Source organism: Equus quagga, unplaced genomic scaffold (assembly GCF_021613505.1).
Source record: "Equus quagga isolate Etosha38 unplaced genomic scaffold, UCLA_HA_Equagga_1.0 73442_RagTag, whole genome shotgun sequence".
NCBI lineage: Eukaryota > Metazoa > Chordata > Mammalia > Perissodactyla > Equidae > Equus > Equus quagga.
Genome location: NW_025802777.1, coordinates 13,292,778 through 13,304,411, shown reverse-complemented (window position 1 = coordinate 13,304,411; position 11,634 = coordinate 13,292,778). Strand labels below are relative to the sequence as shown.

Genomic DNA, 11,634 nt, shown 5'->3' with positions numbered 1-11,634 from the left:
ATATTTGCTTATATCTGGTTGACCAGAACTAGGTCACATGGCTAAGGGAGGTGGGGAAGTGTCTTTAAGCACATTCAATCGGGATTATGTTAGAGAGGCAGAAGGAGGAATGGATATTGGGTAGGCAGCTGCAGTGTCTGCCAACAAGGGATTTAAGAGAAGTGAATGAGGAATAAAGTGTCCCTGATTTAAAGGTCAGTCCTAAGGCTACTAATGATGAATACAAAGAGTGTTTGTGTGAAGTAGGTACCTCCTGGACCAAGGCGGTCCTCAGGCCTTACCTTGTCAAAATCACCATAATTCTGAACTTGCAGATGCAGAAATCTGAACTGGGGACACATTAGCGGTGATCTGTGTTTCACATACACATTCACCCAAGGCTGCAGAGGCAGGAGGAAAACTGGAAAGACAATTTATTAGCTTACAATGAGAATATTGCCAGCAAATATACCCAATGTTGATGCTGCTAACCAAATAATCTCTCCCTGTAGGCAAATGTACATGCGAAGCCAAAGCATTAGAAAGAAATCAAAGAGGGATGTGAAGGGGGTGACTGTGATCGCTAATCTAATGGAAATAAGCCATAGTAGCCTGTGGCTTCCATCCTCCCCACGTCCTGCAGGTAACAGTACCCAGGAATAAAACACTGTGTCCTTGGCCAATGCACCCTCACCCCTAGGCTGTGCAAAGGATGTGTTGCCTGCATGTGCACCTCTGGCTCTTCTTTCCTTGGCTTTAGATTTTGATGAACTCGTCTTTCGGACAATCATATTCTTTCTTATATATTTCAATATAGTCATTCTGGTTATCCTCAAGTCTTGACCTGATGAATCAGTCAGGGAACTGGTAAAATCATATGGGACCACTTACAAGGGTGAAGGCAGTTAACCCACCAAGAGACAGTGACGCACCCTGTGGCTAACCAAGATGGGGAAGTATCAGCTCCCCTAGAATGACACTGGTTTGTCTGTGGCTCTAGGTGAAGGTTGCATGACAGGTGCTGGGGCCTTTGATAGATGAATATAGTCACAGCCAACCCTTGGCCTGGCAGAGAGACAGCTATGTTGATGCTGATGCCTCCCATTATCAAATACAATCAGAAGTGAGGGGGCAGGGGGACCCATGGATGTTGTGCCTAGAGGCCTGCCTCCTGCAGCAGAGTAGGGTGGAGAAGGCAGGAGAGGGAATCTGGAGTGGCCAATGGTGAAAATCCAGCACCCCCAAGTGATGGCTCTATCTCTTTACAGTAATGAGTCTCTCTCCTCTGACCCAGTAGGTCTTATTTTACAACTTTTAAATCTCAGAGCTCAATCATTCTACTCCATTTCCAAAGCACTTCCTACATAAGGCACCCTCGTCCAGGGAATGGGCTGTTGTGATGGGAGTGACAGCCTGTGTCCATTTTCTCTTCTCTAAGAGGTTAGTACTTCTTCCTCTTGCTGTGGTTGCTCCAGCTCAACCTCCAGTTAGCTCATCATTGACTTACTAGGTTTCCCTTTTTTACCTGGCTGCTAGGAAGCTACAGATAACTCTGTAGCTCATCTTTGTCAAGGACATATGTTTTGCGATATGTATTTTTAACTTTTTTCCTTGAGTTCATTGTATTTTCTTTCCACTTATTTCCTTTATTCCTTCTTTTAATTTATATACACATTTCTCATATTGGAGCATGAGTATATCTAGGTCAAGATTTCTCAAGCTTGGCATGATTGACACTTTGGGCCAGAGAATTCTTTGTTGTGAATGGGGAATAAGGTGTCTTTTTTCACAAAGTATTTTATCCATGGGGACTGCCCTGTGCATTGTAGGATGTTTAGCAGCATCTCTGGCCTCTACCCACTAGTCATCAGTAGCTCCCCCACCCCAACCCCCATATCAATATGAATATCTCCTGGGGGCCAAATTCGCCTCTGTTGAGAACCACTGTTCAGGTGAATGAAGTGTTATATGCCAGAGGTGAAGGAAAACTGAGAGTTAAAATATGGCACCACTACTGGTTCCGTCAGTTTTACTACAAAACAAAAATTATTTTGAGAAGACTTTCATTAAAACAAATATATTATGGAGTAGAATTTAATAGCTGCATGAATTTTAAAGATAAGAGATCAGGAGCTGCAGGCTATAATCCTTGGTGTAAACATCAACAAATACGTGTAACAAAGCTATCAGGCTGGATTTTTCTCTGTCTTTGCAGGCATGTGACTGGTGGAAGGCTCTGTACGTGCTGCTTGTGACCAGCACCAAGCACAAACATCACTGGTTCCACAGGTAGGCACGTGCACCAAGCATCAGTAACTCACCACGGGCGTGAGGGATGGGTTACACCAAGCTTTGGGCAGTCTTCTGTCATCTTTCTGGCTCCAACTCTACTCTCTTCTCCTCTCTCACCTCCACAAGTGGGTGCAGAGCAGTCAGGCCACACTCAGTATTCTGAGGGTCTCACTTTCTAGCCGCAAGCACTTATACGTATGTATATGTGTATATATGTCTATACACACTCACACATATATATATACACACACACATATGTATATACATATATATTATATATTTATGTATACATATATTTTAAGTTCAATATCCAGCATTAGCTTCTGAGAGGATAACCATTTCATATATAACTACTTCGTTATATAAATATATACAGCAGAGTGAGGGAAATTTGGGGTATCAATAATCTGTAATTGAGGAAAATCTCAAGTGTCATCTCAGATCAAGAAGCTTGACACAGCTTTAAAATTAAACAGTCTCTTCTACATATTTTCTGTTTTATTTATCTGAACTTTCCTCTAAGCCCTGATCATTGGGGCTGTGGTTCTGCTTACAAATTTAACTACATTTTCATGCTCTATTCCATCATTGGATATTTTCTTTTACAAACCATTCCAAAACTGAAGGGCTTAAAACAACAATCATTGTGTTCTAATTCTACGAGTTAACTGGGCTCAGCTGGGAGGTTCTTTTTTTTTTTTAGGAAGATTGGTCCTGAGCTAACATCTGTGCCAATCTTCCTCTATTTTATGTGGGATGCTGCCACAGCACGGCTTGATGAGTGGTGCTAGGTCCACCCCTGGGATCTGAACCCGCAAAGCCCAGGTTGCTGAAGCAGAACATTCAGACTTAAACACTATGCCACCAGGCTGGCCCTAGGGGGTTCTTTTGGCTGGGACTGGAGACATGTATAAACTTGACTAGATCAGAACATCTAAGATGGTTCACTCCCACGACACGTTTGATGTTGACTATTGGCTGGTTGCTCTGTGGGGCTGTTGACTGGAGAGGCTACACATGGGCTTCCCACAGCATGGTGTCTTGTTTCCGAAAGGGAGTGTCCCAAGAGATATGTTTCAAGAAAGAGGAAGTAGAAGATGCTAATCTTCTTAAAGACTAGACTCATAACTGACACAGCGTCACTTCTGTGGTGTTCTCTTGGCTATGCAGTTACAGGGCCAGTCCAGATTCAAGGGGATGGAAAATAAACTCCCCTTCTCGAGGGGAGAGTAACAAAAATTTTGTGGTCATTTTTAGTCCACTACAGCCTGCAATTGGTTTCTGGAGGCCCAAGAATTTTTCCCTACTTGGACCCTACATTGAGCCACTTTGGTTGTTGTTAAATCTGGTCTCTGAGCAGCACCTTTTTCACCAAGCCAGAGGCTGCACTCCCTTCACCTTACCTTTCCTTTCCAATATCAGGTAAACACTAGGGTGTGTTTGCCCATCCTGCTCCAGGAAGTCCTCCATGTCTTCTAATAAAATATGTTCATTTTCCACAAAAATCTTCCAACCTTGGAGTAAGGGTGTTACGGTTTCAACCCATAGTCACTTCTGAGGGAAGAAGGGTCAATGGGCAGTTTTTCAAGTTGGTGAGAACCTATGCTTACTTTATCTTGGTAATCCCCCACAGTTTAAAGCCTATTTTTTTGACCCCCAAATTTTGTTGATTGAATTAGTGAATGAATATTTAAAGACAAAAGCAGCTAAGGCAAGGGAATTGGAGTGAATGAAGTTCTCTAGAATTAGCATCTAAAAACAACCACATGACATAACGACCTCTACCCACTCCCTTCAGCCCACAGGGTAAAGTCCAAACTCCAGGGGCAGTGCAGGAGGCCCTTTGCAGACCGACTTGTCCTGATTTCATTCCCTATTTTCACTTTTCGCTCTGCCCATAGCGCACACCGTAAGCTCTAACTCAGGACTTCTCAAGTGTGGTTTGACGACCACCTGAATCACTGTTAAAAATGCAGATCCCCGGGTCCCACTCAGACCTATAAAATCAGAGTCTTGGAGAGCAGGGCCCGGGAATCGGCATTTGAACCAATGCCCCTGAGAGTCCTCGGCAGGCTAAAGTTTGAGAGTTACTCTGAACTGCCTTGACATTCTCAATACCTCGATATACCTTTGTAAGACTTTTCAAATGATGAAACATCTTAGAGTATATGCTGTAATTTTCAGGCTAGAAAATATCACCACCGTTATCTAAAGAAGGAAGAGTTCCTCCCAAAGAGGAGGGTCTGTTCTTCCTCTAGAAGAAACAGCAAAGGTGTGGGAGGAAGGAAGAATATAACCTCAGTGGCTTAGGGTGAAAAGGGAGTGAAGCCTCCCAAAGTCTCACATGTGTATAAGAACCCCAGTCCTTCATGGTCTATGCCCAACTGCCCTTTCCTCCTCTCTCACTGAATATTTGTACCCCACCACGAGCTCACAAAGCCTGGAATGTCATCTGCCTCTTACCTCTGTATTTTTGCATACGCTTGTCCCTCCCTGGACTGCTGGGCCCCACTCTTCCCAGTTAAGACCCAGTGCAAATACTAACTCCTGCCTTGATTCTAGGTCATAGTGGATCACTTCACCCCTTGCACTCCCATCCAATTTCACTTAGGTCATTTTCTCACTTTTTTTGGATGTAACTCAAATGTCCCTAAGTGTCCCTGTGAGTACAAATGCAGTCATGTTAGTGATCATACCTGACTCTATTATTTTGGTAGCCTTTTTTGCCCTGATACCTCCCGGGCTGTCCTCCTGTGTTCACGAAAGCGTCCACACACCCAGGTGCTGCTGCTCCCATCAGGCTGGCTGGCAGGTCCCAGCGTGTTTGCGTCCCCCTCCAGATTGATAGGCAGAGGCTCTGCCACGTGTGTATTTCTCTTCGCAGACAGTGCTTTGACCTCCAGAGGTGCTAAATGGCTTGGAAACATAATTTGAAAACTGACAATTGGATAAACACCAGAATAAACACCAGAGGACTGAAGCCCGACCAGGGCTTGAGATCAGCCGGCTGACACCACTGGGCGCTGAACCTCACTCCAAGTTTCCTGGCAGCCACAGCGTAAAGGGAACACCTGTCAGCCGGCGCTGCTGTTTTCTTTGTCAGACAGAAGTAGGGCTGCCAGATGCTTTCTACAAAATCCTGGATGCACTTCATACTTTCCTACCAGCTAGCTCAAATACCTTGCGATCCTGGGCGCCCGGCCACCTACAAAGGAAGGCAGACGAAGAGCTCTGCCGAGGGGGCTTCCAGAAGCGACCCCTGAGGGGGGCTGGGGAGGGACGTGGGTCAGCGCTCGCCCTCCCTCCCGTCTCTGCTCGATTCCGGTGTCCTGCTAACACCTGGGGTGAGGAGGCCTGCAGCCTTTTCCTTTCTGCTCTCAGAGGGAAGGAGGAGGTGGTCCTCGGGGGTCTTTTCCGGTCAGGCAGCAGGCTGGGCTCCCAAAGGAGCGCCGTGCACCGACCCTGCTTCCACCTCCCCGAGGGCTGCCCCTCCCCAGGCCCGCGCGGCCCCTCCCCACCACCGCCCGCGTGGGCTTCCGGCCGCGCGGAGACCGCCACCGGGATCCAGCGCGGCTACCGCTCGGGGACTGAGGCCTCGCGGGCGGCGAGGCGGGGCGGGGCTTCTAGTGAGGGCGGGGGTTTAAGCGCGAGGGGCGGGCCTACTGGGCGGGGCCTCGAGAGGCGGGCCTATGGGGCGGGGCTTCGAGCAGGTGGGGCGGGGTTTCGGCGTCGGGAGGCTGTGGCTGCGGCCGCTGAAGAGGGGAGGGAGGGGGCGGAGGGGAGGGGAGGGGAGGGGAGGGGAGGGGAGGGGGCGGCCGGCCGCGGGCAGAGCGTGAGTCACCTGACCGCTGCCCGCGCCGCTCGCCAGGCTCGCTCGCTGCCGTCAGTCGGGCCGCGCCGCGCCTCGGCTCTGGTGAGTGGCTTGGCAGTCCTGCCCGCCCTTCCCTGGGAGGGTCGGCGTGGCTGCGCGCGGTCGGGGCCGCGGGCCTGTGAGGGGCGGCCTGCGGGCAGGTCCGGGGAGGGCAGCTAGGGGGCCCGGGCGGTCTCTTCCCGGGCGGGGGGCGCTTCGTGGGCCCCGCGGGGGGCGGCTGCGGCCCCCGTTCCTGGAAGTGGCCGCGTCCGCCGGAAGGGCGCCCGGTGGCCCTGTGCGCGGCCAGCGCCGTTGCTGACGGGCCCACGCTGTACTTTACCCCCTGGCGGCTGGCAGGGCGGAGGGCGGGGGCCGCGGGGCCAGGCGCCCGCTCCCATCCCCGCCTCTCCGCTTCCCGGGTCCGAGCCCGGCCCTCCCAGGCGATCCCTGCCCGGGCTGTGACACATCAGCACCGCCCGCGCGCCGGGGCCTGGCTCCGTATTGTCCTCCTGCCCCTCCCACCGGCCTCCGCAGCCGACGCGGCCAGCGGGTGTGTGCCGCCCGTCTTCCTAGCCTGGGTGTGCGTCGCGCGTGTAATCACGTAGGAAAGGCCGAGTGTGTGGCTGGATCAGTAAATGCCACCTTGCGGGGCTGGGTTCAGCGAAGATCGGTCTAGGGACCCGGAGATCCCAGGGCTCCCTTTGTTGGAGTTTTGCCCACGCGTTGTAATGCAGACTCCCACAGTCCGGTGCGAGTGGGTGTTGACTAGAGACACTCCAGCTTTGTGTTCGTCTGGTGTCACACGAGTGCCATTGCTTTCTTCTTGCACGGCAGTTTCGCGTTGAGTAGCATTGTGCTTGGAATGCTGCTGTGAGCCTTCTGCGTTAAACTTGGGCCGATTCAAGGTCTAGTAGTAATCGTGAAAGAACGTGTGTGGGGAAAACGAGCCATAATGTGCTTGACGGAACAAAGACTGTTTTGTAGGGATGCTTATCTTTTTGGAGAATTGTATCAGGGTTGGGACTGTTCCCATGGGGAATGCCGCTCCTAGGTCTTTGCTTGTATCTTTTAATACTCCTTATTACGTCCCGGAGGGTTTGTGTTTAAGGCGGTTCAGAAAGATAATGGGTGGAAACACTGGACTAGTTAGTGACAGCATTGGAGCGCTTCACATGGTCACACAGAGAAATGGGAAGAGGTTGGCTTGCGTCTTCCTGATCTTGAGTAGTGGTGCAAGGGCTGGACTGGGCTTGAAGGCACTTGCCACTTCTGCCTTTGGATTAGAGGAGCCTCGGGAAAGGAAGACTCTTGGTGAGTCAGCTTGGGGTAGGATGGCCTTGGTTTAATAATTGCATCGCATCGTCTGTTATTGTTGTTTAACCGATAACTGTGTCAAGTGGTTTACCGTTGTTCATTCAGTGCTGCCTTGGTTGGATAACAAGGTAGGATGACTCCTTAAAAGAGTTGGGCTGCTGAGTCATTCACCCCAGCCTGAGAGGTAATTAGGAACAGCTGGTGCAGATACTCCCATCACATGCCTCCACTATAAAAGGCCAAGGAGCGCTCAAGAGGGGTTGCTTCAGAAGGCTGAAGGGGGCACAGCTGGGGTTGTCTGTTTTGAGACAGGTAATCAGTGGGTGAAGTGGAAGAGCGTTCTTAGGAAGTGGCCAAGTGGAGCTGAGGTAGTATTTAAACACAGAGCAGTCACGTGACCTCCTGCCTGAGAATAAATTTGTGCTGGAGAGAGCTAAAACTGGGGAAGAAGTTTGCAGCCAGAAGTAGCCTAATAACAGTACCGGAACAATATTTACCGCTCTGACAGTACCTAGTGTTTTGTTTGCTTTTTGTGGTTTTGTTGTGTAGTTTACACATTTGAAAAAGTGAACTGAATTTGTTCTTCATAAGATTTCTTTATGAGAAGACAGAAGGAGACTTCCTCTGGGTTTTCATGGCCCATGGCTTTTCATGCATACGCTGGTAGTTTCTGGTGGCAGAGGCGAGGGTAAGGAGAATATGGGGGGAGTTAACAGGTCTCATTGGGTCAGGTCTAGAAAGAGCTGTCTAGTGAAAGCCAAATGATGTGTATCTGTCTCATTCTCCTAATTATGGTGCTGGTGTCTTTACATCTTGGATCATTACTTCTTGCTTTAAAGATGAGTGCACAACCCAAGCAGATTAGTACCTAATGCCAGCGAAGTTTGGGAATGGGAAATGTGGAGTGGGCGAATCTGCCCTTACCTGTGGTCAAAAGGACTAACTCTTATTGTTGGTAGTTCATTTAAAACATTTGTAATGGAAAAAAGTAGTTAATTTTGTTGCTTTAAATTTGGGACTAGAGGAGGTTAGAAATCATTAATTTTTTAGGGATTAGGGTTTCTAACGTGGAGTGCAAGATGATTCATTTGGAAGAAAATATTAAAACTTCACTTTTACATAAAATAAGAAACATTAAGCAGCAAAGTACAGATTAACAATAGTATATGCATATTATATAATGTGGATGATCCTCTTTTGCTGTTGGGGGACATAAAGGGTTTGTTAATCCCTGCCAATAACATTCTTTCAACAACTGGAGTACTTTTTTTTTAAACTTCTGATTTCCTCTTCAGAGCTAACATTTTTTTCAAAATGTTCTTAATATTCATTTAATTTTTATTTCATATCTAGTGCTATTCTTTTTCCACTGTGCTTTAAAGAGTAGAGCCTTGAGTGTAAATTTCTTATTACATTGTTGATGTCAGGAATGGAAATAGAAAAAATGTGGAGTTTCCCCATTACATGGTACCATGTATTTTTAATTAGGTGACAATCCAGGAGGTTGGTTTGTTTAATGTATATGCTCTGAAGTGTAGTAATATGTAGAAGGATGCAATGAGAGCACCTGAAGATAATCTACATGTTGGAGTATGATTTGTATATAACACATTCTTTTAAAAATTACTCTGTACTGTTACTCCTTGAAATCTGCATTTTTGGGGACCAAGTTTACACCCCCTTTAGCAAGATTAGTAAGACTGCATATTCAGCAAATCACTTAGGAAGTGGCATTTCCCTCCTTAGGAAAATGTGATTTATTCAGAAACTTTCTGGGCATGCTGGGGAATGGTTAGTGTTTACCCTTCAATTAAATCTCTTAGGCCATATGCCTTTTACACTCCTGTACTGTGAGAAATGATGCTCAGAATAAGGATTGCAAAGCCCTTTAAAATGACCAATTGTCAGAGATTCTCTTCACAATGCTGATCTGTCCAAGACTTATGTTTTAGGAGTCATTACCTCCTTCCAATTTTCTGACTAATGTTCTGTTAGTAAGAGAATTGCTTTCATCCTAAAACTCACATTTCCTGACGGTTCTACTAAATGGAAGCTGTATTTTGTGTGGTGGAATGGTTGATTTATGAAACTATTTTGATTTGAAAATAGATGCCAAATAAAGTGATCTAAGGAAGCCCAAGGTATGGGTAATTTGAGAGCTATTTGCCAGAATCCAGGCCCCTCAGAGAGAGTAAAGATTTCAGGAGCACAGATAAAATATGGACTTACACCACAATGAAACCTGGGCTTCTGGCTGACTCAGCGCACAGCATTAACAGAACTGAAGTTGTGGGTTTGATCACTGTACAGTTGACCAAGAAGCAGTAAGCAAAGTGGTTCAGAGTGGGAGATCTGGAGCCAGACTGCTGCAGGTCAAGTTCTGACTCTGTTATTTACCTGCTTTGAAGCCTTGGGCAGGTTACTTCACTTAGTTGTGCCTCCTTTTTTCATCTGTAAAATGATGATAATAGAATCTGTATCCTAGAGATTGTTTGCAATTAAATGCATTAATGTGTCTTAAGCGGTTAGAACAGTGCCGGTTCCGTATTAAACATCAATCTATGTTAGGTGTTTTTGTCTGTTGTTGAAAATCTGGGGAGTGCTTGGTTACACAGCCTCATTTTGCAGCCTCCTTGAGCTGAATTGCAGCCATTGATCACAAGGGCGATTGAGGAGAGAGCCTGTGGGTGTGCAGTTGGTCGCTGCTACTGGAAAAACAGCTCAAGTGAACGTTCTGATGATAAATCAGTAGCAGCATCTCAGACACACACACAACTTCTGAGGGCAAGGAGCACAGGACACAGCTTTTTACTAAAGGAATCTAGCAGTCTTAGCAGAGTGCTCTGGAGGCAGTCATTAGCAGTTGATTGGAATTGGTTTTTGAAGAAATAAAACACTTGCTATTCTGCATCTAGTCTATTTTCCGTATTACAGTTGAGGACTTGTGGTCCAGCAGATTTAGTAACTTGTCCACTCCCTCCCTGCTTAGTAACATCATAACAGCGCTCATTTTTCCATTCTCATTCCTGGACAGTTTGTTGGGAATATTTGGAATGTAAATTTACCTGCCAATTACTTTTAAGTATTGTGTTTTCTTTAAATGACATGCATATGCTAATATAGAAGAAAGATCCGTGGTAAACAGTAGATGTTTATCATGTGTGTTCTTGCGCCTGTTAGTAATTCAGAAAGGTGGTGTCAAACATTTTGACCATCCTTTCCACTAGAGTGTAAGTTTCTTCATGATGATAATTGTCTTCTGTTTTATCTCCCATGTAACATTGAGTGTGCCTTGGCTATGTTTGTTTAGTAAACTTTCGGTTGAAGCACTGGTGGTATAATATGGATTCATTTTAGTTCTGTGGTTTTGAAACTTGGGAATTTTTAAGAGAGTGAAGCAAAGAACACTGTGTATTCTTAAGTACCCTCTTAAGTTATGTTAAATGTGTCCTGAGTTGAAACTCTTGATCTTTTAGAATTCTGCTTTCTGTTTTCATCATTGGTCTGAGTATTGAGGAAGCAGCTGGATTTAAATCGTTCTTTTAGTTCATCTCTTTTGGAGCTAGAAAGAAAATTTGTCTTGTGACTTCTTTTTACCTGTAATTGACTTAGAATTGAATTGAGCAAGATATAATTTGGGTTGTCTAGGTGTTAAACCTCTTATACAGCTAATACTTTTCCTTTAATATCATTATTCCCTTAGAACAGATCCTTTGTTTTGTTTAGGATCAGGGATAGTTTAGAGAATATTAATAGGATAATAAAAATTGCCCCAAAGCAAACGTAAGGAACAAAGAAATAGTGGTTGCCAGGATCTTGGTTGTTAATGACTGTTGTAGGAACGCACTGGGCACGTGGTGAATTTGGTGGGTAGCTGGTTCCTTTCTCAGTACTGGCACAGTTTAGTAAAGGTTACCTTAATGCAGCTGAAGCTGTGTGCAAATCGTTGTTTGAAAAATAAGTTTAGGGCCTGCCCGGTTAAGTGCGCCTGTTCCGCGGTTCAGATCCCGGGTGTGGACATGGTACCACTTGGAAAGCCATGTTGTGGCAGGCAGCCCACATATAAAGTAGAGGAAGATGGGCATGGATGTTAGCTCAGGGCCAGTCTTCCTCAGCAAAAAAAAAGAGGATGATTGGCAGCACATTTTAGCTCAGGACTACTCTTCCTCAAAAAAAAAAAAGTTTAAATCACTTTCTTA

General features: G+C 46.3%; 1 protein-coding gene and 1 long non-coding RNA gene across 3 annotated transcripts in view; one reads left to right on the top strand and one right to left on the bottom strand.

The window, feature by feature from the left end:
• Positions 1-286: 286 nt before the first annotated feature.
• On the bottom strand, positions 287-5,093 carry LOC124234226 (uncharacterized). Its single transcript, XR_006887253.1, has 3 exons — positions 4,968-5,093; positions 3,675-3,825; positions 287-400 (listed from the first exon to the last, which is right to left on the bottom strand). It is a non-coding gene; the product is annotated as an uncharacterized LOC124234226 (long non-coding RNA).
• Positions 5,094-6,069: 976 nt separating this feature from the next.
• LOC124234283 (transcription regulator protein BACH1) overlaps positions 6,070-11,634 on the top strand; it is a 47,178-nt gene continuing 41,613 nt past the window's right edge. Inside the window, exon 1 of one of the 2 annotated variants that reach the window (XM_046651550.1) lies at positions 6,070-6,184. The gene's annotated coding sequence lies outside the window, so the exon portion shown is untranslated. The remainder of the gene's footprint in view (positions 6,185-11,634) is intronic. The other variant, XM_046651551.1, reaches the window with a different exon arrangement.